The 24346-nt window shown below is 46.7% G+C and overlaps 33 non-coding genes across 33 annotated transcripts; all 33 read right to left on the bottom strand.

Annotated features, from left to right (window-relative positions):
* Positions 1–359: 359 nt before the first annotated feature.
* Positions 360–449, bottom strand: trnar-ucu (transfer RNA arginine (anticodon UCU)). Its single transcript is given in 2 exon segments — positions 360–395; positions 413–449. It is a non-coding gene; the product is annotated as a tRNA-Arg (tRNA).
* Positions 450–846: 397 nt separating this feature from the next.
* trnat-agu (transfer RNA threonine (anticodon AGU)) lies at positions 847–920 on the bottom strand. Its single transcript has one exon. It is a non-coding gene; the product is annotated as a tRNA-Thr (tRNA).
* Positions 921–1234: 314 nt separating this feature from the next.
* On the bottom strand, positions 1235–1324 carry trnar-ucu (transfer RNA arginine (anticodon UCU)). Its single transcript is given in 2 exon segments — positions 1235–1270; positions 1288–1324. It is a non-coding gene; the product is annotated as a tRNA-Arg (tRNA).
* A 544-nt stretch (positions 1325–1868) lies between these two features.
* Positions 1869–1958, bottom strand: trnar-ucu (transfer RNA arginine (anticodon UCU)). Its single transcript is given in 2 exon segments — positions 1869–1904; positions 1922–1958. It is a non-coding gene; the product is annotated as a tRNA-Arg (tRNA).
* Positions 1959–2499: 541 nt separating this feature from the next.
* trnar-ucu (transfer RNA arginine (anticodon UCU)) lies at positions 2500–2589 on the bottom strand. Its single transcript is given in 2 exon segments — positions 2500–2535; positions 2553–2589. It is a non-coding gene; the product is annotated as a tRNA-Arg (tRNA).
* Positions 2590–3450: 861 nt separating this feature from the next.
* Positions 3451–3540, bottom strand: trnar-ucu (transfer RNA arginine (anticodon UCU)). Its single transcript is given in 2 exon segments — positions 3451–3486; positions 3504–3540. It is a non-coding gene; the product is annotated as a tRNA-Arg (tRNA).
* Positions 3541–3937: 397 nt separating this feature from the next.
* On the bottom strand, positions 3938–4011 carry trnat-agu (transfer RNA threonine (anticodon AGU)). Its single transcript has one exon. It is a non-coding gene; the product is annotated as a tRNA-Thr (tRNA).
* A 314-nt stretch (positions 4012–4325) lies between these two features.
* Positions 4326–4415, bottom strand: trnar-ucu (transfer RNA arginine (anticodon UCU)). The gene is given in 2 exon segments: positions 4326–4361; positions 4379–4415. It is a non-coding gene; the product is annotated as a tRNA-Arg (tRNA).
* Positions 4416–4959: 544 nt separating this feature from the next.
* On the bottom strand, positions 4960–5049 carry trnar-ucu (transfer RNA arginine (anticodon UCU)). Its single transcript is given in 2 exon segments — positions 4960–4995; positions 5013–5049. It is a non-coding gene; the product is annotated as a tRNA-Arg (tRNA).
* Positions 5050–5276: 227 nt separating this feature from the next.
* trnar-ucu (transfer RNA arginine (anticodon UCU)) lies at positions 5277–5366 on the bottom strand. The gene is given in 2 exon segments: positions 5277–5312; positions 5330–5366. It is a non-coding gene; the product is annotated as a tRNA-Arg (tRNA).
* Positions 5367–6227: 861 nt separating this feature from the next.
* On the bottom strand, positions 6228–6317 carry trnar-ucu (transfer RNA arginine (anticodon UCU)). Its single transcript is given in 2 exon segments — positions 6228–6263; positions 6281–6317. It is a non-coding gene; the product is annotated as a tRNA-Arg (tRNA).
* Positions 6318–7178: 861 nt separating this feature from the next.
* Positions 7179–7268, bottom strand: trnar-ucu (transfer RNA arginine (anticodon UCU)). Its single transcript is given in 2 exon segments — positions 7179–7214; positions 7232–7268. It is a non-coding gene; the product is annotated as a tRNA-Arg (tRNA).
* A 227-nt stretch (positions 7269–7495) lies between these two features.
* Positions 7496–7585, bottom strand: trnar-ucu (transfer RNA arginine (anticodon UCU)). Its single transcript is given in 2 exon segments — positions 7496–7531; positions 7549–7585. It is a non-coding gene; the product is annotated as a tRNA-Arg (tRNA).
* A 544-nt stretch (positions 7586–8129) lies between these two features.
* Positions 8130–8219, bottom strand: trnar-ucu (transfer RNA arginine (anticodon UCU)). Its single transcript is given in 2 exon segments — positions 8130–8165; positions 8183–8219. It is a non-coding gene; the product is annotated as a tRNA-Arg (tRNA).
* Positions 8220–9080: 861 nt separating this feature from the next.
* Positions 9081–9170, bottom strand: trnar-ucu (transfer RNA arginine (anticodon UCU)). Its single transcript is given in 2 exon segments — positions 9081–9116; positions 9134–9170. It is a non-coding gene; the product is annotated as a tRNA-Arg (tRNA).
* An 861-nt stretch (positions 9171–10031) lies between these two features.
* On the bottom strand, positions 10032–10121 carry trnar-ucu (transfer RNA arginine (anticodon UCU)). The gene is given in 2 exon segments: positions 10032–10067; positions 10085–10121. It is a non-coding gene; the product is annotated as a tRNA-Arg (tRNA).
* Positions 10122–10348: 227 nt separating this feature from the next.
* On the bottom strand, positions 10349–10438 carry trnar-ucu (transfer RNA arginine (anticodon UCU)). The gene is given in 2 exon segments: positions 10349–10384; positions 10402–10438. It is a non-coding gene; the product is annotated as a tRNA-Arg (tRNA).
* A 544-nt stretch (positions 10439–10982) lies between these two features.
* trnar-ucu (transfer RNA arginine (anticodon UCU)) lies at positions 10983–11072 on the bottom strand. Its single transcript is given in 2 exon segments — positions 10983–11018; positions 11036–11072. It is a non-coding gene; the product is annotated as a tRNA-Arg (tRNA).
* Positions 11073–11933: 861 nt separating this feature from the next.
* On the bottom strand, positions 11934–12023 carry trnar-ucu (transfer RNA arginine (anticodon UCU)). The gene is given in 2 exon segments: positions 11934–11969; positions 11987–12023. It is a non-coding gene; the product is annotated as a tRNA-Arg (tRNA).
* A 227-nt stretch (positions 12024–12250) lies between these two features.
* Positions 12251–12340, bottom strand: trnar-ucu (transfer RNA arginine (anticodon UCU)). Its single transcript is given in 2 exon segments — positions 12251–12286; positions 12304–12340. It is a non-coding gene; the product is annotated as a tRNA-Arg (tRNA).
* A 544-nt stretch (positions 12341–12884) lies between these two features.
* trnar-ucu (transfer RNA arginine (anticodon UCU)) lies at positions 12885–12974 on the bottom strand. The gene is given in 2 exon segments: positions 12885–12920; positions 12938–12974. It is a non-coding gene; the product is annotated as a tRNA-Arg (tRNA).
* Positions 12975–13201: 227 nt separating this feature from the next.
* Positions 13202–13291, bottom strand: trnar-ucu (transfer RNA arginine (anticodon UCU)). Its single transcript is given in 2 exon segments — positions 13202–13237; positions 13255–13291. It is a non-coding gene; the product is annotated as a tRNA-Arg (tRNA).
* Positions 13292–13835: 544 nt separating this feature from the next.
* On the bottom strand, positions 13836–13925 carry trnar-ucu (transfer RNA arginine (anticodon UCU)). The gene is given in 2 exon segments: positions 13836–13871; positions 13889–13925. It is a non-coding gene; the product is annotated as a tRNA-Arg (tRNA).
* Positions 13926–14152: 227 nt separating this feature from the next.
* On the bottom strand, positions 14153–14242 carry trnar-ucu (transfer RNA arginine (anticodon UCU)). Its single transcript is given in 2 exon segments — positions 14153–14188; positions 14206–14242. It is a non-coding gene; the product is annotated as a tRNA-Arg (tRNA).
* An 861-nt stretch (positions 14243–15103) lies between these two features.
* Positions 15104–15193, bottom strand: trnar-ucu (transfer RNA arginine (anticodon UCU)). The gene is given in 2 exon segments: positions 15104–15139; positions 15157–15193. It is a non-coding gene; the product is annotated as a tRNA-Arg (tRNA).
* A 1492-nt stretch (positions 15194–16685) lies between these two features.
* trnar-ucu (transfer RNA arginine (anticodon UCU)) lies at positions 16686–16775 on the bottom strand. Its single transcript is given in 2 exon segments — positions 16686–16721; positions 16739–16775. It is a non-coding gene; the product is annotated as a tRNA-Arg (tRNA).
* Positions 16776–17002: 227 nt separating this feature from the next.
* Positions 17003–17092, bottom strand: trnar-ucu (transfer RNA arginine (anticodon UCU)). The gene is given in 2 exon segments: positions 17003–17038; positions 17056–17092. It is a non-coding gene; the product is annotated as a tRNA-Arg (tRNA).
* A 541-nt stretch (positions 17093–17633) lies between these two features.
* trnar-ucu (transfer RNA arginine (anticodon UCU)) lies at positions 17634–17723 on the bottom strand. Its single transcript is given in 2 exon segments — positions 17634–17669; positions 17687–17723. It is a non-coding gene; the product is annotated as a tRNA-Arg (tRNA).
* Positions 17724–22838: 5115 nt separating this feature from the next.
* On the bottom strand, positions 22839–22928 carry trnar-ucu (transfer RNA arginine (anticodon UCU)). The gene is given in 2 exon segments: positions 22839–22874; positions 22892–22928. It is a non-coding gene; the product is annotated as a tRNA-Arg (tRNA).
* Positions 22929–23155: 227 nt separating this feature from the next.
* On the bottom strand, positions 23156–23245 carry trnar-ucu (transfer RNA arginine (anticodon UCU)). Its single transcript is given in 2 exon segments — positions 23156–23191; positions 23209–23245. It is a non-coding gene; the product is annotated as a tRNA-Arg (tRNA).
* A 227-nt stretch (positions 23246–23472) lies between these two features.
* Positions 23473–23562, bottom strand: trnar-ucu (transfer RNA arginine (anticodon UCU)). Its single transcript is given in 2 exon segments — positions 23473–23508; positions 23526–23562. It is a non-coding gene; the product is annotated as a tRNA-Arg (tRNA).
* Positions 23563–23789: 227 nt separating this feature from the next.
* Positions 23790–23879, bottom strand: trnar-ucu (transfer RNA arginine (anticodon UCU)). Its single transcript is given in 2 exon segments — positions 23790–23825; positions 23843–23879. It is a non-coding gene; the product is annotated as a tRNA-Arg (tRNA).
* A 227-nt stretch (positions 23880–24106) lies between these two features.
* Positions 24107–24196, bottom strand: trnar-ucu (transfer RNA arginine (anticodon UCU)). The gene is given in 2 exon segments: positions 24107–24142; positions 24160–24196. It is a non-coding gene; the product is annotated as a tRNA-Arg (tRNA).
* Positions 24197–24346: the final 150 nt, after the last annotated feature.

Here is a 24346-nt window from a genome sequence, read left to right as displayed (position 1 = left end):
ATTAGTGAGGAGCGATGAATTTTGTTGTTTTCAAAGAAAAAACGACTCTGGTGGTACTGGAACCCACAACCTTTGAATGGCCACACACCTGCGTCTAGAAGTCCAATGCGCTATCCATTGCTCCACAGAGCCCAGTATGTGTTAAAGTTTTGACAGTTGCTCTTCAGCATGAGGCTGAATGTCATGACCTAACAACTGCTTACATAAAGGAAAGGCACCGCTGGAATTTGAACCCAGGACTTCCTGTTTACTAGACAGGCGCTATGACCAGCTAAGCCACGGCGCCACGCCATGGCTTTTTACTGTGGATTGGTGTCATTAGTGAGGAGCGATGAATTTTGTTGTTTTCAAAGCAAAAACGACTCTGGTGGGACTCGAACCCACAACCTTTGAATGGCCACACACCTGCGTCTAGAAGTCCAATGCGCTATCCATTGCGCCACAGAGCCCAGTATGTGTTAAAGTTTTGACAGTTGCTCTTCAGCATGAGGCTGAATGTCATGACCTAACAACTGCTTACATAATAGAAAGGCACCGCTGGGATTTGAACCCAGGACTTCCTGTTTACTAGACAGGCGCTATGACCAGCTAAGCCACGGCGCCACGCCATGGCTTTTTACTGTGGATTGGTGTCATTAGTGAGGAGCGATGAATTTTGTTGTTTTCAAAGAAAAAACGACTCTGGTGGTACTCGAACCCACAACCTTTGAATGGCCACACACCTGCGTCTAGAAGTCCAATGCGCTATCCATTGTGCCACAGAGCCCAGTATGTGTTAAAGTTTTGACAGTTGCTCTTCAGCATGAGGCTGAATGTCATGACCTAACAACTGCTTACACAATAGAAAGGCACCGCTGGGATTTGAACCCAGGACATCCTGTTCACTAGACAGGCGCTATGACCAGCTAAGCCACGGCGCCGCGCCATGGGACTCGAACCCACAACCTTTGAATGGCCACACACCTGCGTCTAGAAGTCCAATGCGCTATCCATTGCGCCACAGAGCCCAGTATGTGTTAAAGTTTTGACAGTTGCTCTTCAGCAGGAGGCTAAATGTCATGACCTAACAACTGCTTACATAAAGGAAAGGCACCACTGGGATTTGAACCCAGGACTTCCTGTTTACTAGACAGGCGCTATGACCAGCTAAGCCACGGCGCCGCGCCATGGCTTTTTACTGTGCATTGGTGTCATTAGTGAGGAGCGATGAATTTTGTTGTTTTCAAAGAAAAAATGACTCTGGTGGGACTCGAACCCACAACCTTTGAATGGCCACACACCTGCGTCTAGAAGTCCAATGCGCTATCCATTGCGCCACAGAGCCCAGTATGTGTTAAAGTTTTGACAGTTGCTCTTCAGCATGAGGCTGAATGTCATGACCTAACAACTGCTTATATAATAGAAAGGCACCGCTGGGATTTGAACCCAGGACTTCCTGTTTACTAGACAGGCACTATGACCAGCTAAGCCACGGCGCCACGCCATGGCTTTTTACTGTGGATTGGTGTCATTAGTGAGGAGCGATGAATTTTGTTGTTTTCAAAGAAAAAACGACTCTGGGGGGACTCGAACCCACAACCTTTGAATGGCCACACACCTGCGTCTAGAAGTCCAATGCGCTATCCATTGAGCCACAGAGCCCAGTATGTGTTAAAGTTTTGACAGTTGCTCTTCAGCATGAGGCTGAATGTCATGACCTAACAACTGCTTACATAATGGAAAGGCACCGCTGGGATTTGAACCCAGGACTTCCTGTTTACTAGACAGGCGCTATGACCAGCTAAGCCACGGCGCCACGCCATGGCTTTTTACTGTGGATTGGTGTCATTAGTGAGGAGCGATGAATTTTGTTGTTTTCAAAGAAAAAACGACTCTGGTGGGACTCGAACCCACAACCTTTGAATGGCCACACACCTGCGTCTAGAAGTCCAATGCGCTATCCATTGCGCCACAGAGCCCAGTATGTGTTAAAGTTTTGACAGTTGCTCTTCAGCAGGAGGCTAAATGTCATGACCTAACTGCTTACATAAAGGAAAGGCACCGCTGGGATTTGAACCCAGGACTTCCTGTTTACTAGACAGGCGCTATGACCAGCTAAGCCACGGCGCCGCGCCATGGCTTTTTACTGTGCATTGGTGTCATTAGTGAGGAGCGATGAATTTTGTTGTTTTCAAAGAAAAAATGACTCTGGTGGGACTTAAGCCCACAACCTTTGAATGGCCACACACCTGCGTCTAGAAGTCCAATGCGCTATCCATTGCGCCACAGAGCCCAGTATGTGTTAAAGTTTTGACAGTTGCTCTTCAGCAGGAGGCTAAATGTCATGACCTAACAACTGCTTACATAAAGGAAAGGCACCGCTGGGATTTGAACCCAGGACTTCCTGTTTACTAGACAGGCGCTATGACCAGCTAAGCCACGGCGCCACGCAATGGCTTTTTACTGTGCATTGGTGTCATTAGTGAGGAGCGATGAATTTTGTTGTTTTCAAAGAAAAAATGACTCTGGTGGGACTCGAACCCACAACCTTTGAATGGCCACACACCTGCGTCTAGAAGTCCAATGCGCTATCCATTGCGCCACAGAGCCCAGTATGTGTTAAAGTTTTGACAGTTGCTCTTCAGCAGGAGGCTAAATGTCATGACCTAAAAACTGCTTACATAAAGGAAAGGCACCGCTGGGATTTGAACCCAGGACTTCCTGTTTACTAGACAGGCGCTATGACCAGCTAAGCCACGGCGCCGCGCCATGGCTTTTTACTGTGCATTGGTGTCATTAGTGAGGAGCGATGAATTTTGTTGTTTTCAAAGAAAAAATGACTCTGGTGGGACTTAAGCCCACAACCTTTGAATGGCCACACACCTGCGTCTAGAAGTCCAATGCGCTATCCATTGCGCCACAGAGCCCAGTATGTGTTAAAGTTTTGACAGTTGCTCTTCAGCAGGAGGCTAAATGTCATGACCTAACAACTGCTTACATAAAGGAAAGGCACTGCTGGGATTTGAACCCAGGACTTCCTGTTTACTAGACAGGCGCTATGACCAGCTAAGCCACGGCGCCGCACCATGGCTTTTTACTGTGCATTGGTGTCATTAGTGAGGAGCGATGAATTTTGTTGTTTTCAAAGAAAAAACGACTCTGGTGGTACTGGAACCCACAACCTTTGAATGGCCACACACCTGCGTCTAGAAGTCCAATGCGCTATCCATTGCTCCACAGAGCCCAGTATGTGTTAAAGTTTTGACAGTTGCTCTTCAGCATGAGGCTGAATGTCATGACCTAACAACTGCTTACATAATAGAAAGGCACCGCTGGAATTTGAACCCTGGACTTCCTGTTTACTAGACAGGCGCTATGACCAGCTAAGCCACGGCGCCACGCCATGGCTTTTTACTGTGGATTGGTGTCATTAGTGAGGAGCGATGAATTTTGTTGTTTTCAAAGCAAAAACGACTCTGGTGGGACTCGAACCCACAACCTTTGAATGGCCACACACCTGCGTCTAGAAGTCCAATGCGCTATCCATTGCGCCACAGAGCCCAGTATGTGTTAAAGTTTTGACAGTTGCTCTTCAGCATGAGGCTGAATGTCATGACCTAACAACTGCTTACATAATAGAAAGGCACCGCTGGGATTTGAACCCAGGACTTCCTGTTTACTAGACAGGCGCTATGACCAGCTAAGCCACGGCGCCACGCCATGGCTTTTTACTGTGGATTGGTGTCATTAGTGAGGAGCGATGAATTTTGTTGTTTTCAAAGAAAAAACGACTCTGGTGGTACTCGAACCCACAACCTTTGAATGGCCACACACCTGCGTCTAGAAGTCCAATGCGCTATCCATTGTGCCACAGAGCCCAGTATGTGTTAAAGTTTTGACAGTTGCTCTTCAGCATGAGGCTGAATGTCATGACCTAACAACTGCTTACACAATAGAAAGGCACCGCTGGGATTTGAACCCAGGACATCCTGTTTACTAGACAGGCGCTATGACCAGCTAAGCCACGGCGCCGCGCCATGGGACTCGAACCCACAACCTTTGAATGGCCACACACCTGCGTCTAGAAGTCCAATGCGCTATCCATTGCGCCACAGAGCCCAGTATGTGTTAAAGTTTTGACAGTTGCTCTTCAGCATGAGGCTGAATGTCATGACCTAACAACTGCTTACATAATGGCAAGGCACCGCTGGAATTTGAACCCAGGACTTCCTGTTTACTAGACAGGCGCTATGACCAGCTAAGCCACGGCGCCACGCCATGGCTTTTTACTGTGGATTGGTGTCATTAGTGAGGAGCGATGAATTTTGTTGTTTTCAAAGAAAAAACGACTCTGGTGGGACTCGAACCCACAACCTTTGAATGGCCACACACCTGCGTCTAGAAGTCCAATGCGCTATCCATTGCGCCACAGAGCCCAGTATGTGTTAAAGTTTTGACAGTTGCTCTTCAGCAGGAGGCTAAATGTCATGACCTAACAACTGCTTACATAAAGGAAAGGCACCGCTGGGATTTGAACCCAGGACTTCCTGTTTACTAGACAGGCGCTATGACCAGCTAAGCCACGGCGCCGCGCCATGGCTTTTTACTGTGCATTGGTGTCATTAGTGAGGAGCGATGAATTTTGTTGTTTTCAAAGAAAAAATGACTCTGGTGGGACTTAAGCCCACAACCTTTGAATGGCCACACACCTGCGTCTAGAAGTCCAATGCGCTATCCATTGCGCCACAGAGCCCAGTATGTGTTAAAGTTTTGACAGTTGCTCTTCAGCAGGAGGCTAAATGTCATGACCTAACAACTGCTTACATAATAGAAAGGCACTGCTGGGATTTGAACCCAGGACTTCCTGTTTACTAGACAGGCGCTATGACCAGCTAAGCCACGGCGCCACGCCATGGCTTTTTACTGTGCATTGGTGTCATTAGTGAGGAGCGATGAATTTTGTTGTTTTCAAAGCAAAAACGACTCTGGTGGGACTCGAACCCACAACCTTTGAATGGCCACACACCTGCGTCTAGAAGTCCAATGCGCTATCCATTGCGCCACAGAGCCCAGTATGTGTTAAAGTTTTGACAGTTGCTCTTCAGCATGAGGCTGAATGTCATGACCTAACAACTGCTTACATAATAGAAAGGCACCGCTGGGATTTGAACCCAGGACTTCCTGTTCACTAGACAGGCGCTATGACCAGCTAAGCCACGGCGCCACGCCATGGCTTTTTACTGTGGATTGGTGTCATTAGTGAGGAGCGATGAATTTTGTTGTTTTCAAAGAAAAAACGACTCTGGTGGGACTCGAACCCACAACCTTTGAATGGCCACACACCTGCGTCTAGAAGTCCAATGCGCTATCCATTGCGCCACAGAGCCCAGTATGTGTTAAAGTTTTGACAGTTGCTCTTCAGCATGAGGCTGAATGTCATGACCTAACAACTGCTTACATAATAGAAAGGCACCGCTGGGATTTGAACCCAGGACTTCCTGTTTACTAGACAGGCGCTATGACCAGCTAAGCCACGGCGCCACGCCATGGCTTTTTACTGTGGATTGGTGTCATTAGTGAGGAGCGATGAATTTTGTTGTTTTCAAAGAAAGAACGACTCTGGTGGTACTCGAACCCACAACCTTTGAATGGCCACACACCTGTGTCTAGAAGTCCAATGCGCTATCCATTGCGCCACAGAGCCCAGTATGTGTTAAAGTTTTGACAGTTGCTCTTCAGCATGAGGCTGAATGTCATGACCTAACAACTGCTTACATAATAGAAAGGCACCGCTGGGATTTGAACCCAGGACTTCCTGTTTACTAGACAGGCGCTATGACCAGCTAAGCCACGGCGCCATGCCATGGCTTTTTACTGTGGATTGGTGTCATTAGTGAGGAGCGATGAATTTTGTTGTTTTCAAAGAAAAAATGACTCGGGTGGGACTCGAACCCACAACCTTTGAATGGCCACACACCTGCGTCTAGAAGTCCAATGCGCTATCCATTGCGCCACAAAGCCCAGTTTGTGTTAAAGTTTTGACAGTTGCTCTTCAGCATGAGGCTGAATGTCATGACCTAACAACTGCTTACATAATAGAAAGGCACCGCTGGGATTTGAACCCAGGACTTCCTGTTTACTAGACAGGCGCTATGACCAGCTAAGCCACGGCGCCACGCCATGGCTTTTAACGGTGGATTGGTGTCATTAGTGAGGAGCGATGAATTTTGTTGTTTTCAAAGAAAAAACGACTCTGGTGGGACTCGAACCCACAACCTTTGAATGGCCACACACCTGCGTCTAGAAGTCCAATGCGCTATCCATTGCGCCACAGAGCCCAGTATGTGTTAAAGTTTTGACAGTTGCTCTTCAGCAGGAGGCTAAATGTCATGACCTAACAACTGCTTACATAATAGAAAGGCACCGCTGGGATTTGAACCCAGGACTTCCTGTTTACTAGACAGGCGCTATGACCAGCTAAGCCACGGCGCCGCGCCATGGCTTTTTACTGTGCATTGGTGTCATTAGTGAGGAGCGATGAATTTTGTTGTTTTCAAAGAAAAAATGACTCGGGTGGGACTCGAACCCACAAGCTTTGAATGGCCACACACCTGCGTCTAGAAGTCCAATGCGCTATCCATTGCGCCACAGAGCCCAGTATGTGTTAAAGTTTTGACAGTTGCTCTTCAGCATGAGGCTGAATGTCATGACCTAACAACTGCTTACATAATAGAAAGGCACCGCTGGGATTTGAACCCAGGACTTCCTGTTTACTAGACAGGCGCTATGACCAGCTAAGCCACGGCGCCACGCCATGGCTTTTTACTGTGGATTGGTGTCATTAGTGAGGAGCGATGAATTTTGTTGTTTTCAAAGAAAGAACGACTCTGGTGGTACTCGAACCCACAACCTTTGAATGGCCACACACCTGCGTCTAGAAGTCCAATGCGCTATCCATTGCGCCACAGAGCCCAGTATGTGTTAAAGTTTTGACAGTTGCTCTTCAGCATGAGGCTGAATGTCATGACCTAACAACTGCTTACATAATGGAAAGGCACCGCTGGGATTTGAACCCAGGACTTCCTGTTTACTAGACAGGCGCTATGACCAGCTAAGACACGGCGCCACGCCATGGCTTTTTACTGTGGATTGGTGTCATTAGTGAGGAGCGATGAATTTTGTTGTTTTCAAAGAAAAAACGACTCTGGTGGGACTCGAACCCACAGCCTTTGAATGGCCACACACCTGCGTCTAGAAGTCCAATGCGCTATCCATTGCGCCACAGAGTCCAGCACGTGTTAAAGTTTTGACAGTTGCTCTTCAGCAGGAGGCTAAATGTCATGACCTAACAACTGCTTACATAAAGGAAAGGCACCGCTGGGATTTGAACCCAGGACTTCCTGTTTACTAGACAGGCGCTATGACCAGCTAAGCCACGGCGCCGCGCCATGGCTTTTTACTGTGCATTGGTGTCATTAGTGAGGAGCGATGAATTTTGTTGTTTTCAAGGAAAAAATGACTCTGGTGGGACTCGAACCCACAACCTTTGAATAGCCACACACCTGCGTCTAGAAGTCCAATGCGCTATCCATTGCGCCACAGAGCCCAGTATGTGTTAAAGTTTTGACAGTTGCTCTTCAGCAGGAGGCTAAATGTCATGACCTAACAACTGCTTACATAAAGGAAAGGCACCGCTGGGATTTGAACCCAGGACTTCCTGTTTACTAGACAGGCGCTATGACCAGCTAAGCCACGGCGCCGCGCCATGGCTTTTTACTGTGCATTGGTGTCATTAGTGAGGAGCGATGAATTTTGTTGTTTTCAAAGAAAAAATGACTCGGGTGGGACTCGAACCCACAACCTTTGAATGGCCACACACCTGCATCTAGAAGTCCAATGCGCTATCCATTGCGCCACAAAGCCCAGTTTGTGTTAAAGTTTTGACAGTTGCTCTTCAGCATGAGGCTGAATGTCATGACCTAACAACTGCTTACATAATAGAAAGGAACCGCTGGGATTTGAACTCAGCACTTCCTGTTTACTAGACAGGCGCTATGACCAGCTAAGCCACGGCGCCACGCCATGGCTTTTTACTGTGGATTGGTGTCATTAGTGAGGAGCGATGAATTTTGTTGTTTTCAAAGAAAAAACGACTCTGGTGGGACTCGAACCCACAACCTTTGAATGGCCACACACCTGCGTCTAGAAGTCCAATGCGCTATCCATTGCGCCACAGAGCCCAGTATGTGTTAAAGTTTTGACAGTTGCTCTTCAGCATGAGGCTGAATGTCATGACCTAACAACTGCTTACATAATAGAAAGGCACCGCTGGGATTTGAACCCAGGACTTCCTGTTTACTAGACAGGCGCTATGACCAGCTAAGCCACGGCGCCACGCCATGGCTTTTTACTGTGGATTGGTGTCATTAGTGAGGAGCGATGAATTTTGTTGTTTTCAAAGAAAGAACGACTCTGGTGGTACTCGAACCCACAACCTTTGAATGGCCACACACCTGTGTCTAGAAGTCCAATGCGCTATCCATTGCGCCACAGAGCCCAGTATGTGTTAAAGTTTTGACAGTTGCTCTTCAGCATGAGGCTGAATGTCATGACCTAACAACTGCTTACATAATAGAAAGGCACCGCTGGGATTTGAACCCAGGACTTCCTGTTTACTAGACAGGCGCTATGACCAGCTAAGCCACGGCGCCATGCCATGGCTTTTTACTGTGGATTGGTGTCATTAGTGAGGAGCGATGAATTTTGTTGTTTTCAAAGAAAAAATGACTCGGGTGGGACTCGAACCCACAACCTTTGAATGGCCACACACCTGCGTCTAGAAGTCCAATGCGCTATCCATTGCGCCACAAAGCCCAGTTTGTGTTAAAGTTTTGACAGTTGCTCTTCAGCATGAGGCTGAATGTCATGACCTAAAAACTGCTTACATAATAGAAAGGCACCGCTGGGATTTGAACCCAGGACTTCCTGTTTACTAGACAGGCGCTATGACCAGCTAAGCCACGGCGCCACGCCATGGCTTTTTACTGTGGATTGGTGTCATTAGTGAGGAGCGATGAATTTTGTTGTTTTCAAAGAAAAAACGACTCTGGTGGGACTCGAACCCACAACCTTTGAATGGCCACACACCTGCGTCTAGAAGTCCAATGCGCTATCCATTGCGCCACAGAGCCCAGTATGTGTTAAAGTTTTGACAGTTGCTCTTCAGCAGGAGGCTAAATGTCATGACCTAACAACTGCTTACATAATAGAAAGGCACCGCTGGGATTTGAACCCAGGACTTCCTGTTTACTAGACAGGCGCTATGACCAGCTAAGCCACGGCGCCGCGCCATGGCTTTTTACTGTGCATTGGTGTCATTAGTGAGGAGCGATGAATTTTGTTGTTTTCAAAGAAAAAATGACTCGGGTGGGACTCGAACCCACAAGCTTTGAATGGCCACACACCTGCGTCTAGAAGTCCAATGCGCTATCCATTGCGCCACAGAGCCCAGTATGTGTTAAAGTTTTGACAGTTGCTCTTCAGCATGAGGCTGAATGTCATGACCTAACAACTGCTTACATAATAGAAAGGCACCGCTGGGATTTGAACCCAGGACTTCCTGTTTACTAGACAGGCGCTATGACCAGCTAAGCCACGGCGCCACGCCATGGCTTTTTACTGTGGATTGGTGTCATTAGTGAGGAGCGATGAATTTTGTTGTTTTCAAAGAAAGAACGACTCTGGTGGTACTCGAACCCACAACCTTTGAATGGCCACACACCTGCGTCTAGAAGTCCAATGCGCTATCCATTGCGCCACAGAGCCCAGTATGTGTTAAAGTTTTGACAGTTGCTCTTCAGCATGAGGCTGAATGTCATGACCTAACAACTGCTTACATAATGGAAAGGCACCGCTGGGATTTGAACCCAGGACTTCCTGTTTACTAGACAGGCGCTATGACCAGCTAAGACACGGCGCCACGCCATGGCTTTTTACTGTGGATTGGTGTCATTAGTGAGGAGCGATGAATTTTGTTGTTTTCAAAGAAAAAACGACTCTGGTGGGACTCGAACCCACAGCCTTTGAATGGCCACACACCTGCGTCTAGAAGTCCAATGCGCTATCCATTGCGCCACAGAGTCCAGCACGTGTTAAAGTTTTGACAGTTGCTCTTCAGCAGGAGGCTAAATGTCATGACCTAACAACTGCTTACATAAAGGAAAGGCACCGCTGGGATTTGAACCCAGGACTTCCTGTTTACTAGACAGGCGCTATGACCAGCTAAGCCACGGCGCCGCGCCATGGCTTTTTACTGTGCATTGGTGTCATTAGTGAGGAGCGATGAATTTTGTTGTTTTCAAGGAAAAAATGACTCTGGTGGGACTCGAACCCACAACCTTTGAATAGCCACACACCTGCGTCTAGAAGTCCAATGCGCTATCCATTGCGCCACAGAGCCCAGTATGTGTTAAAGTTTTGACAGTTGCTCTTCAGCAGGAGGCTAAATGTCATGACCTAACAACTGCTTACATAAAGGAAAGGCACCGCTGGGATTTGAACCCAGGACTTCCTGTTTACTAGACAGGCGCTATGACCAGCTAAGCCACGGCGCCGCGCCATGGCTTTTTACTGTGCATTGGTGTCATTAGTGAGGAGCGATGAATTTTGTTGTTTTCAAAGAAAAAATGACTCGGGTGGGACTCGAACCCACAACCTTTGAATGGCCACACACCTGCATCTAGAAGTCCAATGCGCTATCCATTGCGCCACAAAGCCCAGTTTGTGTTAAAGTTTTGACAGTTGCTCTTCAGCATGAGGCTGAATGTCATGACCTAACAACTGCTTACATAATAGAAAGGAACCGCTGGGATTTGAACTCAGCACTTCCTGTTTACTAGACAGGCGCTATGACCAGCTAAGCCACGGCGCCACGCCATGGCTTTTTACTGTGGATTGGTGTCATTAGTGAGGAGCGATGAATTTTGTTGTTTTCAAAGAAAAAACGACTCTGGTGGGACTCGAACCCACAACCTTTGAATGGCCACACACCTGCGTCTAGAAGTCCAATGCGCTATCCATTGCGCCACAGAGCCCAGTATGTGTTAAAGTTTTGACAGTTGCTCTTCAGCATGAGGCTGAATGTCATGACCTAACAACTGCTTACATAATAGAAAGGCACCGCTGGGATTTGAACCCAGGACTTCCTGTTTACTAGACAGGCGCTATGACCAGCTAAGCCACGGCGCCACGCCATGGCTTTTTACTGTGGATTGGTGTCATTAGTGAGGAGCGATGAATTTTGTTGTTTTCAAAGAAAGAACGACTCTGGTGGTACTCGAACCCACAACCTTTGAATGGCCACACACCTGTGTCTAGAAGTCCAATGCGCTATCCATTGCGCCACAGAGCCCAGTATGTGTTAAAGTTTTGACAGTTGCTCTTCAGCATGAGGCTGAATGTCATGACCTAACAACTGCTTACATAATAGAAAGGCACCGCTGGGATTTGAACCCAGGACTTCCTGTTTACTAGACAGGCGCTATGACCAGCTAAGCCACGGCGCCATGCCATGGCTTTTTACTGTGGATTGGTGTCATTAGTGAGGAGCGATGAATTTTGTTGTTTTCAAAGAAAAAATGACTCGGGTGGGACTCGAACCCACAACCTTTGAATGGCCACACACCTGCGTCTAGAAGTCCAATGCGCTATCCATTGCGCCACAAAGCCCAGTTTGTGTTAAAGTTTTGACAGTTGCTCTTCAGCATGAGGCTGAATGTCATGACCTAAAAACTGCTTACATAATAGAAAGGCACCGCTGGGATTTGAACCCAGGACTTCCTGTTTACTAGACAGGCGCTATGACCAGCTAAGCCACGGCGCCACGCCATGGCTTTTTACTGTGGATTGGTGTCATTAGTGAGGAGCGATGAATTTTGTTGTTTTCAAAGAAAAAACGACTCTGGTGGGACTCGAACCCACAACCTTTGAATGGCCACACACCTGCGTCTAGAAGTCCAATGCGCTATCCATTGCGCCACAGAGCCCAGTACGTGTTAAAGTTTTGACAGTTGCTCTTCAGCAGGAGGCTAAATGTCATGACCTATCAACTGCTTACATAAAGGAAAGGCACCGCTGGGATTTGAACCCAGGACTTCCTGTTTACTAGACAGGCGCTATGACCAGCTAAGCCACGGCGCCGCGCCATGGCTTTTTACTGTGCATTGGTGTCATTAGTGAGGAGCGATGAATTTTGTTGTTTTCAAGGAAAAAATGACTCTGGTGGGACTCGAACCCACAACCTTTGAATAGCCACACACCTGCGTCTAGAAGTCCAATGCGCTATCCATTGCGCCACAGAGCCCAGTATGTGTTAAAGTTTTGACAGTTGCTCTTCAGCAGGAGGCTAAATGTCATGACCTAACAACTGCTTACATAAAGGAAAGGCACCGCTGGGATTTGAACCCAGGACTTCCTGTTTACTAGACAGGCGCTATGACCAGCTAAGCCACAGCGCCGCGCCATGGCTTTTTACTGTGCATTGGTGTCATTAGTGAGGAGCGATGAATTTTGTTGTTTTCAAAGAAAAAATGACTCGGGTGGGACTCGAACCCACAACCTTTGAATGGCCACACACCTGCGTCTAGAAGTCCAATGCGCTATCCATTGCGCCACAAAGCCCAGTTTGTGTTAAAGTTTTGACAGTTGCTCTTCAGCATGAGGCTGAATGTCATGACCTAAAAACTGCTTACATAATAGAAAGGCACCGCTGGGATTTGAACCCAGGACTTCCTGTTTACTAGACAGGCGCTATGACCAGCTAAGCCACGGCGCCACGCCATGGCTTTTTACTGTGGATTGGTGTCATTAGTGAGGAGCGATGAATTTTGTTGTTTTCAAAAAAAAAACGACTCTGGTGGGACTCGAACCCACAACCTTTGAATGGCCACACACCTGCGTCTAGAAGTCCAATGCGCTATCCATTGCGCCACAGAGCCCAGTACGTGTTAAAGTTTTGACAGTTGCTCTTCAGCAGGAGGCTAAATGTCATGACCTAACAACTGCTTACATAAAGGAAAGGCACCGCTGGGATTTGAACCCAGGACTTCCTGTTTACTAGACAGGCGCTATGACCAGCTAAGCCACGGCGCCGCGCCATGGCTTTTTACTGTGCATTGGTGTCATTAGTGAGGAGCGATGAATTTTGTTGTTTTCAAGGAAAAAATGACTCTGGTGGGACTCGAACCCACAACCTTTGAATAGCCACACACCTGCGTCTAGAAGTCCAATGCGCTATCCATTGCGCCACAGAGCCCAGTATGTGTTAAAGTTTTGACAGTTGCTCTTCAGCAGGAGGCTAAATGTCATGACCTAACAACTGCTTACATAAAGGAAAGGCACCGCTGGGATTTGAACCCAGGACTTCCTGTTTACTAGACAGGCGCTATGACCAGCTAAGCCACGGCGCCGCGCCATGGCTTTTTACTGTGCATTGGTGTCATTAGTGAGGAGCGATGAATTTTGTTGTTTTCAAAGAAAAAATGACTCGGGTGGGACTCGAACCCACAACCTTTGAATGGCCACACACCTGCGTCTAGAAGTCCAATGCGCTATCCATTGCGCCACAAAGCCCAGTTTGTGTTAAAGTTTTGACAGTTGCTCTTCAGCATGAGGCTGAATGTCATGACCTAACAACTGCTTACATAATAGAAAGGAACCGCTGGGATTTGAACTCAGCACTTCCTGTTTACTAGACAGGCGCTATGACCAGCTAAGCCACGGCGCCACGCCATGGCTTTTTACTGTGGATTTTTGTCATTAGTGAGGAGCGATGAATTTTGTTGTTTTCAAAGAAAAAACGACTCTGGTGGGACTCGAACCCACAACCTTTGAATGGCCACACACCTGCGTCTAGAAGTCCAATGCGCTATCCATTGCGCCACAGAGCCCAGTATGTGTTAAAGTTTTGACAGTTGCTCTTCAGCATGAGGCTGAATGTCATGACCTAACAACTGCTTACATAATAGAAAGGCACCGCTGGGATTTGAACCCAGGACTTCCTGTTTACTAGACAGGCACTATGACCAGCTAAGCCACGGCGCCACGCCATGGCTTTTTACTGTGGATTTTTGTCATTAGTGAGGAGCGATGAATTTTGTTGTTTTCAAAGAAAAAACGACTCTGGTGGGACTCGAACCCACAACCTTTGAATGGCCACACACCTGCGTCTAGAAGTCCAATGCGCTATCCATTGCGCCACAGAGCCCAGTATGTGTTAAAGTTTTGACAGTTGCTCTTCAGCATGAGGCTGAATGTCATGACCTAACAACTGCTTACATAATAGAAAGGCACCGCTGGGATTTGAACCCAGGACTTCCTGTTTACTAGACAGGCACTATGACCAGCTAAGCCACGGCGCCATGCCATGGCTTTTTACTGTGGATTGGTGTCATTAGTGAGGAGCGATGAATTTTGTTGTTTTCAAAGAAAAAACAACTCTGGGGGGACTCGAACCCACAACCTTTGAATGGCCACACACCTGCGTCTAGAAGTCCAATGCGCTATCCATTGCGCCACAGAGCCCAGTATGTGTTAAAGTTTTGACAGTTGCTCTTCAGCATGAGGCTGAATGTCATGACCTAACAACTGCTTACATAATGGAAAGGCACCGCTGGGATTTGAACCCAGGACTTCCTGTTTACTAGACAGGCGCTATGACCAGCTAAGCCACGGCGCCGCGCCATGGCTTTTTACTGTGCATTGGTGTCATTAGTGAGGAGCGATGAATTTTGTTGTTTTCAAAGAAAAAATGACTCGGGTGGGACTCGAACCCACAACCTTTGAATGGCCACACACCTGCGTCTAGAAGTCCAATGCGCTATCCATTGCGCCACAAAGCCCAGTTTGTGTTAAAGTTTTGACAGTTGCTCTTCAGCATGAGGCTGAATGTCATGACCTAACAACTGCTTACATAATAGAAAGGAACCGCTGGGATTTGAACTCAGCACTTCCTTTTTACTAGACAGGCGCTATGACCAGCTAAGCCACGGCGCCACGCCATGGCTTTTTACTGTGGATTTTTGTCATTAGTGAGGAGCGATGAATTTTGTTGTTTTCAAAGAAAAAACGACTCTGGTGGGACTCGAACCCACAACCTTTGAATGGCCACACACCTGCGTCTAGAAGTCCAATGCGCTATCCATTGCGCCACAGAGCCCAGTATGTGTTAAAGTTTTGACAGTTGCTCTTCAGCATGAGGCTGAATGTCATGACCTAACAACTGCTTACATAATAGAAAGGCACCGCTGGGATTTGAACCCAGGACTTCCTGTTTACTAGACAGGCACTATGACCAGCTAAGCCACGGCGCCATGCCATGGCTTTTTACTGTGGATTGGTGTCATTAGTGAGGAGCGATGAATTTTGTTGTTTTCAAAGAAAAAACAACTCTGGGGGGACTCGAACCCACAACCTTTGAATGGCCACACACCTGCGTCTAGAAGTCCAATGCGCTATCCATTGCGCCACAGAGCCCAGTATGTGTTAAAGTTTTGACAGTTGCTCTTCAGCATGAGGCTGAATGTCATGACCTAACAACTGCTTACATAATGGAAAGGCACCGCTGGGATTTGAACCCAGGACTTCCTGTTTACTAGACAGGCGCTATGACCAGCTAAGCCACGGCGCCACGCCATGGCTTTTTACTGTGGATTGGTGTCATTAGTGAGGAGCGATGAATTTTGTTGTTTTCATAGAAAAAACGACTCTGGTGGGACTTGAACCCACAACCTTTGAATGGCCACACACCTGCGTCTAGAAGTCCAATGCACTATCCATTGCGCCACAGAGCCTAGTATGTGTTAAAGTTTTGACAGTTGCTCTTCAGCAGGAGGCTAAATGTCATGACCTAACAACTGCTTACATAAAGGAAAGGCACCGCTGGGATTTGAACCCAGGACTTCCTGTTTACTAGACAGGCACTATGACCAGCTAAGCCACAGCGCCACGCCATGGCTTTTTACTGTGGATTGGTGTCATTAGTGAGGAGCGATGAATTTTGTTGTTTTCATAGAAAAAACGACTCTGGGGGGACTCAAACCCACAACCTTTGAATGGCCACACACCTGCGTCTAGAAGTCCAATGCGCTATCCATCGCGCCACAGAGCCCAGTATGTGTTAAAGTTTTGACAGTTGCTCTTCAGCAGGAGGCTAAATGTCATGACCTAAAAACTGCTTACATAAAGGAAAGGCTCCGCTGGGATTTGAACCCAGGACTTCCTGTTTACTAGACAGTCGCTATGACCAGCTAAGCCACGGCGCCGCACCATGGCTTTTTACTGTGCATTGGTGTCATTAGTGAGGAGCGATGAATTTTGTTTTCAAAGAAAAAATGACTCTGGTGGGACTTGAACCCACAACCTTTGAATGGCCACACACCTGCATCTAGATGTCCAATGCTCTATCCATTGCGCCACAGAGCCCAGTATGTGTTAAAGTTTTGACAGTTGCTCTTCAGCATGAGGCTGAATGTCATGACCTAACAACTGCTTACATAATAGAAAGGCACCGGTGGGATTTGAACCCAGGACTTCCTGTTTACTAGACAGGCGCTATGACCAGCTAACCCATGGCGCCACGCCATGGCTTTTTACTGTGGATTGGTGTCATTAGTGAGGAGCGATGAATTTTGTTGTTTTCAAAGAAAAAACGACTCTGGTGGGACTCGAACCCACAACCTTTGAATGGCCACACACCTGCGTCTAGAAGTCCAATGCGCTATCCATTGCGCCACAGAGCCCAGTATGTGTTAAAGTTTTGACAGTTGCTCTTCAGCATGAGGCTGAATGTCATGACCTAACAACTGCTTACATAATAGAAAGGCACCTCTGGGATTTGAACCCAGGACTTCCTGTTTACTAGACAGGCGCTATGACCAGCTAAGCCACGGCGCCACACCATGGCTTTTTACTGTGGATTGGTGTCATTAGTGTGGAGCGATGAATTTTGTTGTTTTCAAAGAAAAAACGACTCTGGTGGGACTCGAACCCACAACCTTTGAATGGCCACACACCTGCGTCTAGAAGTCCAATGCGCTATCCATTGCGCCACAGAGCCCAGTATGTGTTAAAGTTTTGACAGTTGCTCTTCAGCAGGAGGCTAAATGTCATGACCTAAAAACTGCTTATATAAAGGAAAGGCACTGCTGGGATTTGAACCCAGGACTTCCTGTTTACTAGACAGTCGCTATGACCAGCTAAGCCACGGCGCCGCGCCATGGCTTTTTACTGTGCATTGGTGTCATTAGTGAGGAGCGATGAATTTTGTTTTCAAAGAAAAAATGACTCTGGTGGGACATGAACCCACAACCTTTGAATGGCCACACACCTGCATCTAGATGTCCAATGCTCTATCCATTGCGCCACAGAGCCCAGTATGTGTTAAAGTTTTGACAGTTGCTCTTCAGCATGAGGCTGAATGTCATGACCTAACAACTGCTTACATAATAGAAAGGCACCTCTGGGATTTGAACCCAGGACTTCCTGTTTACTAGACAGGCGCTATGACCAGCTAAGCCACGGCGCCACACCATGGCTTTTTACTGTGGATTGGTGTCATTAGTGAGGAGCGATGAATTTTGTTGTTTTCAAAGAAAAAACGACTCTGGTGGGACTCGAACCCACAACCTTTGAATGGCCACACACCTGCGTCTAGAAGTCCAATGCGCTATCCATTGCGCCACAGAGCCCAGTATGTGTTAAAGTTTTGACAGTTGCTCTTCAGCAGGAGGCTAAATGTCATGACCTAAAAACTGCTTATATAAAGGAAAGGCACCGCTGGGATTTGAACCCAGGACTTCCTGTTTACTAGACAGGCGCTATGAACAGCTAAGCCACGGCGCCACGCCATGGCTTTTTACTGTGGATTGGTGTCATTAGTGAGGAGCGATGAATTTTGTTGTTTTCAAAGAAAAAATGACTCTGGGGGGACTCGAACCCACAACCTTTGAATGGCCACACACCTGCGTCTAGAAGTCCAATGCGCTATCCATTGCGCCACAGAGCACAGTATGTGTTAAAGTTTTGACAGTTGCTCTTCAGCAGGAGGCTAAATGTCATGACCTAACAACTGCTTACATAAAGGAAAGGCACCGCTGGGATTTGAACCCAGGACTTCCTGTTTACTAGACAGGCGCTATGACCAGCTAAGCCACGGAGCCGCGCCATGGCTTTTTACTGTGGATTGGTGTCATTAGTGAGGAGCGATGAATTTTGTTGTTTTCAAAGAAAAAATGACTCTGGTGGGACTTGAACCCACAACCTTTGAATGGCCACACACCTGCGTCTAGAAGTCCAATGCACTATCCATTGCGCCACAGAGCCCAGTATGTGTTAAAGTTTTGACAGTTGCTCTTCAGCAGGAGGCTAAATGTCATGACCTAACAACTGCTTACATAAAGGAAAGGCACCGCTGGTATTTGAACCCAGGACTTCCTGTTTACCACTAGGAACCCGACGGCCGCGAAAATTTTCGCAAGGCTTAGTAAGGTCCATGTAGCCCACTCCCCTGCTGTGAAGAGATTAACGCCCATTGTCTTGGTAATGCGGTGGAAGCGTCTCACCCCCAGCTCATACGCCTGCCAAAGCACAAGCGGCTCACCTCCAAGCTCATACAAGGCACCAAACGTGATACTTCACGAAAAACTTGGTTACAAACAAGCAGACTGTATATGTTACCGATCCTACAACAAACAGCGGAAATTTTGTAGACTCGTGTTTCAAAAGATACAATTCAAGCGCACGTAGAGAGTTTCTCAAATGAGTCCCGTCAAACAATAAAAATAAATAAAATTGTCTGAACCTCTTTGTATATTGTTTGAAGCTCTTTGTATATTTACTACACTATATAATATTTGTTACACTTTCTGTTTCCGCGTTTGAATTCGCGTTTGAAAAGCTAAGAAATTATATGGCGCAATTATATATATGGCTGATAAATGTTGTGATCTAAACAGCAGACTGGAAAAGGAGAGGAAAAGACAGGAAGAACAAATTCATGTGCTGTAAAACAACTTTATTTTGATCAAACATGGATGTCTATTCCGGGTTTCTTGAAGTGGAATGTCAAGAAAGTTGAGGGTGTCTTGAAGTTGAGGGTGTACTCGCCAGATGCACTTGCCGCATGCAACACACGCGTTGATGCTGTGGAGAACAATTCAAGGTACACCTTACATTTTGAATAAAATCTTTCAGAAGACAAAAATACGTAACATATGTGGTGTTACGTATGTAGGCCTACTTATCAACGTACCTTCATGTAGTTGTAGCCAACAGTTGCTACACAGCCAGGGTGTACTCGCTGCATGCAACGGGCCACCGGCGTGTTCCTGCGCGCACTGTGTATGCACGCACCTTCATGATGTCTGTCAACGGCGCACTGCAAAGAACAAAGTACATGTTATATTTTGAACGAATTTATTCATGTGTACCAGCCAGGGACCCTCTTTCTTACATTTGCGGCAGGTTCATCGTTCATCGCTGCCAAGGTCAACGGGCCACCGGCGTGTTCCTGCGCGCACTGTGTATGCACGCACAGAAGTACATGTTATATTTAGAACGAATTCATTCATGTATAAATTGATTCTGTGAAAATATCACAGGCATGGGTCATAACAGAACGGGAATCCAATTCCAGCAACCATGAGAAAAATAACCAGCAACCACGACGAGAAATAAACAGAGGACTAACACGGAAACAGACATGAAATGGCAGGAGATGCGGGGCAGACCGTGACACCGGGTTTCATGATGTGCGACTGTGGAACAGAAAGAGAAGAGATTTTTGGTTATGTTCAAATAATAGTGTGTGTGTATATATATGTGTGTGTGATTGGTTGTCTGTAACGTAGCTGTGTTAACAATTGTAAAGCGCCTTGGGTATTTAGATAAGGCGCTATATAAATTGAAACATTAATTCATTCATATATATATAAATATACTTATCGACGTACCTTCATGTAGTTTTAGGTACACAGTTGCCACACAGCCAGGGACACTCTGCCCTACACTTGCGACAGGTGTACTTGCCGCATGCAGCGCACGGGGTTATGCTGTGGTTCCGGTTGCAGTTTGTCTGCACCTGACACGTAGTCTTCTTTCCAGGAGCAGGCGAAGGACGTGGCGTTCTCTTCAACTCCTTTTCCTGTAGGAAACGAAGACGGAGTTCCTCAGCAAGAGTACACATAAAAACTCTCCTACTCTCTGGACCCCGTACATGCCGTGTACAAAACATGCGCGTTCATCGCTGCCAGGTCAAGTATGTTATAAAACACTGCAACGGGCCACCGGCGTGTTCCTGCGCGCACTGTGTATGCACGCGCCTTCTGGTCCATGATGTCAACGGCGCACTGCAAAGAACAAATACAAAGAAGTACATGTTATATTTTGCCGACCAACAGTCCGACATCGCTCCAACTGGACAGAGGACTGCTCGTAGAAATAGGATTGCTACGAATGCCATAAACTCGCTGACCGACAAACTCCAGCTGCTGTCTGTTCTGCGGGCTTCATGGACAGTGCAGTCTGTGATGATTCGCAGCATCTCCATGTCGAGCAAACACAGAAAACTCTGCAGTCTGCTTGTGATCCTACGCTGTATTAGTAAAAGTAAACAAATGACGCTAGGTAAATTACACGTACTAAATATCATTCAAACACAAGCAGAAACACTGGAAAGAAATATGAAGTTACTATACCTTTGCATGCTCTGTAGGCCCGGACGGCTCAACAAATGTTGAATTAGGCGAACAGCTGCTGACACGAGAGCGTGCGATGCCAACCTTCTCCCAAACTGTTCCATCTTTTGCCCGTACGGTTGGTGCAGGTGTGGTGTCAGCCTGTGTCCGTTTCTTCCTTGGAGGGCTCTGTTGTACCTCATCCGATGTACTGCTTCTTTCTTCATCGGATGAATCGCTGGTCAAAAAACAGGAGGGTCCTTCTCCCGCATCGGACTCACAGCAGTCCTCGTTGGTCAGCAAAGCCGCAACTTCTTGACCGGTGAACGTCCTCTGTCTTGCCATGGTGTTTTGCGTCGTCTCCACACAGGATAGTAGTGAAAATGTAAGTCGCCTGCCTTTGGGTTTCAGCTTTTATCATGACTCTGAAGAACACACCCACAACAGCGCATACTAATTATACTTTATTATAATAGGTGGCGCTTCACACATAACGCCGAAACCGAAACCGGGCTAATCCCCTGCATACACGGGAACAATAAAAGTTGATTGGACCCGTGATAATGGTTCACGGCAATCCGTGAATATCAGTCAAACACAAGCATAAACACTGCAAAAAATATTATATTACTATGCTGTATGAGTAAAAATAAATAAATGACGCTAAGTTATTTACACAAACGAAATATCTTATTTACACAAACGAAATATCAGTCAAACACAAGCATAAACACTGCAAAAAATATTATATTACTATGCTGTATGAGTAAAAATAAATAAATGACGCTAAGTTATTTACACAAACGAAATATCTTATTTACACGAACGAAATATCAGTCAAACACAAGAAAACACAAAAATATTATATTACTATGCTGTATGAGTAAAAATAAATAAATGACGCTAAGTTATTTACACAAACGAAATATCTTATTTACACGAACGAAATATCAGTCAAACACAAGCATAAACACTGCAAAAAAATATTATGTTACTATGCTGTATGAGTAAAAATAAGTAAATGTAAAAATAATTATTACTTTACTATACCTTTATTACTTTGTTGCTGCTATTGAAGTGCATACACAAGAAAATCTGGGACGCTTGCTTCATACATAACGCCAATACCACGCTAATGATAATGTGTTTCACGGGAACAATATGAACCCGTGATAATGGTTGGTTCAGCCATGTAAATGTGTGGCGCTATTGAAGTGCATACACAAGAAAATCTGGGACGTTTGCTTCATACATAACGCCAATACCACGCTAATGATAATGTGTTTCACGGGAACAATATGGACCCGTGATAATGGTTGGTTCAGCCATGTAAATGTGTGGCGCTATTGAAGTGCATGCACAAGAAAATCTGAGACGCTTGCTTCATACATAACGCCAATACCACGCTAATGATAATGGTTCACCGCTCTAAATAATACTTATGTCAATATGTAGCGCTTCACACATAACGCCGAAACAGGGCTAAACTTTATTTATTTATTTTAGACTACAAACTAGACCTGGTGCACACAGACTGCACACAGACTAGACCTGGTGCACCACAGAGCTCCTGCCACAGAGCTCCTGCCTGTCTTTCTGCTCCTGTCTTGCTCTGAAATTAACATATGTATGGTCCTGCTAATTGGGCAGGAGAAGGAGGGGTGATGTCCTCAGAACCTTGAAATCTCAGGAGTTCCAGTGTTACTAGACAGGCGCTATGACCAGCTAAGCCACGGCGCCGCGCCATGGCTTTTTACTGTGCATTGGTGTCATTAGTGAGGAGCGATGAATTTTGTTGTTTTCAAAGAAAAAACAACTCTGGTGGGACTCGAACCCACAACCTTTGAATGGCCACACACCTGCATCTAGAAGTCCAATGCGCTATCCATTGCGCCACAGAGCCCAGTATGTGTTAAAGTTTTGACAGTTGCTCTTCAGCATGAGGCTGAATGTCATGACCTAACAACTGCTTACATAATAGAAAGGCACCGCTGGGATTTGAACCCAGGACTTCCTGTTTACTAGACAGGCGATATGACCAGCTAAGCCACGGCGCCACGCCATGGCTTTTTACTGTGGATTGGTGTCATTAGTGAGGAGCGATGAATTTTGTTGTTTTCAAAGAAAAAACGACTCTGGTGGGACTCGAACCCACAACCTTTGAATGGCCACACACCTGCATCTAGAAGTCCAATGCGCTATCCATTGCGCCACAGAGCCCAGTATGTGTTAAAGTTTTGACAGTTGCTCTTCAGCAGGAGGCTAAATGTCATGACCTAACAACTGCTTACATAAAGGAAAGGCACCGCTGGGACTTGAACCCAGGACTTCCTGTTTACTAGACAGGCGCTATGACCAGCTAAGCCACGGCGCCACGCCATGGCTTTTTACTGTGGATTGGTGTCATTAGTGAGGAGCGATGAATTTTGTTGTTTTCAAAGAAAAAATGACTCTGGTGGGACTCGAACCCACAACCTTTGAATGGCCACACACCTGCGTCTAGAAGTCCAATGCGCTATCCATTGCGCCACAGAGCCCAGCATGTGTTAAAGTTTTGACAGTTGCTCTTCAGCAGGAGGCTAAATGTCATGACCTAACAACTGCTTACATAAAGGAAAGGCACCGCTGGGATTTGAACCCAGGATTTCCTGTTTACTAGACAGGCGCTATGACCAGCTAAGCCACGGCGCCACGCCATGGCTGTTTACTGTGGATTGGTGTCATTAGTGAGGAGCGATGAATTTTGTTGTTTTCAAAGAAAAAACGACTCTGGTGGGACTCGAACCCACAACCTTTGAATGGCCACACACCTGCATCTAGAAGTCCAATGCGCTATCCATTGCGCCACAGAGCCCAGTATGTGTTAAAGTTTTGACAGTTGCTCTTCAGCAGGAGGCTAAATGTCATGACCTAACAACTGCTTACATAAAGGAAAGGCACCGCTGGGACTTGAACCCAGGACTTCCTGTTTACTAGACAGGCGCTATGACCAGCTAAGCCACGGCGCCACGCCATGGCTTTTTACTGTGGATTGGTGTCATTAGTGAGGAGCGATGAATTTTGTTGTTTTCAAAGAAAAAATGACTCTGGTGGGACTCGAACCCACAACCTTTGAATGGCCACACACCTGCGTCTAGAAGTCCAATGCGCTATCCATTGCGCCACAGAGCCCAGCATGTGTTAAAGTTTTGACAGTTGCTCTTCAGCAGGAGGCTAAATGTCATGACCTAACAACTGCTTACATAAAGGAAAGGCACCGCTGGGATTTGAACCCAGGATTTCCTGTTTACTAGACAGGCGCTATGACCAGCTAAGCCACGGCGCCACGCCATGGCTGTTTACTGTGGATTGGTGTCATTAGTGAGGAGCGATGAATTTTGTTGTTTTCAAAGAAAAAACGACTCTGGTGGGACTCGAACCCACAACCTTTGAATGGCCACACACCTGCGTCTAGAAGTCCAATGCGCTATCCATTGCGCCACAGAGCCCAGTATGTGTTAAAGTTTTGACAGTTGCTCTTCAGCATGAGGCTGAATGTCATGACCTAACAACTGCTTACATAAAGGAAAGGCACCGCTGGGACTTGAACCCAGGACTTCCTGTTTACTAGACAGGCGCTATGACCAGCTAAGCCACGG

Source organism: Brachyhypopomus gauderio, chromosome 7, assembly GCF_052324685.1.
Source record: "Brachyhypopomus gauderio isolate BG-103 chromosome 7, BGAUD_0.2, whole genome shotgun sequence".
In the NCBI taxonomy this organism is placed as follows: Eukaryota; Metazoa; Chordata; class Actinopteri; order Gymnotiformes; family Hypopomidae; genus Brachyhypopomus; species Brachyhypopomus gauderio.
The sequence above is the reverse complement of the archived record's forward strand: the minus strand, read 5'-3'. Positions and strand labels throughout refer to the sequence as shown.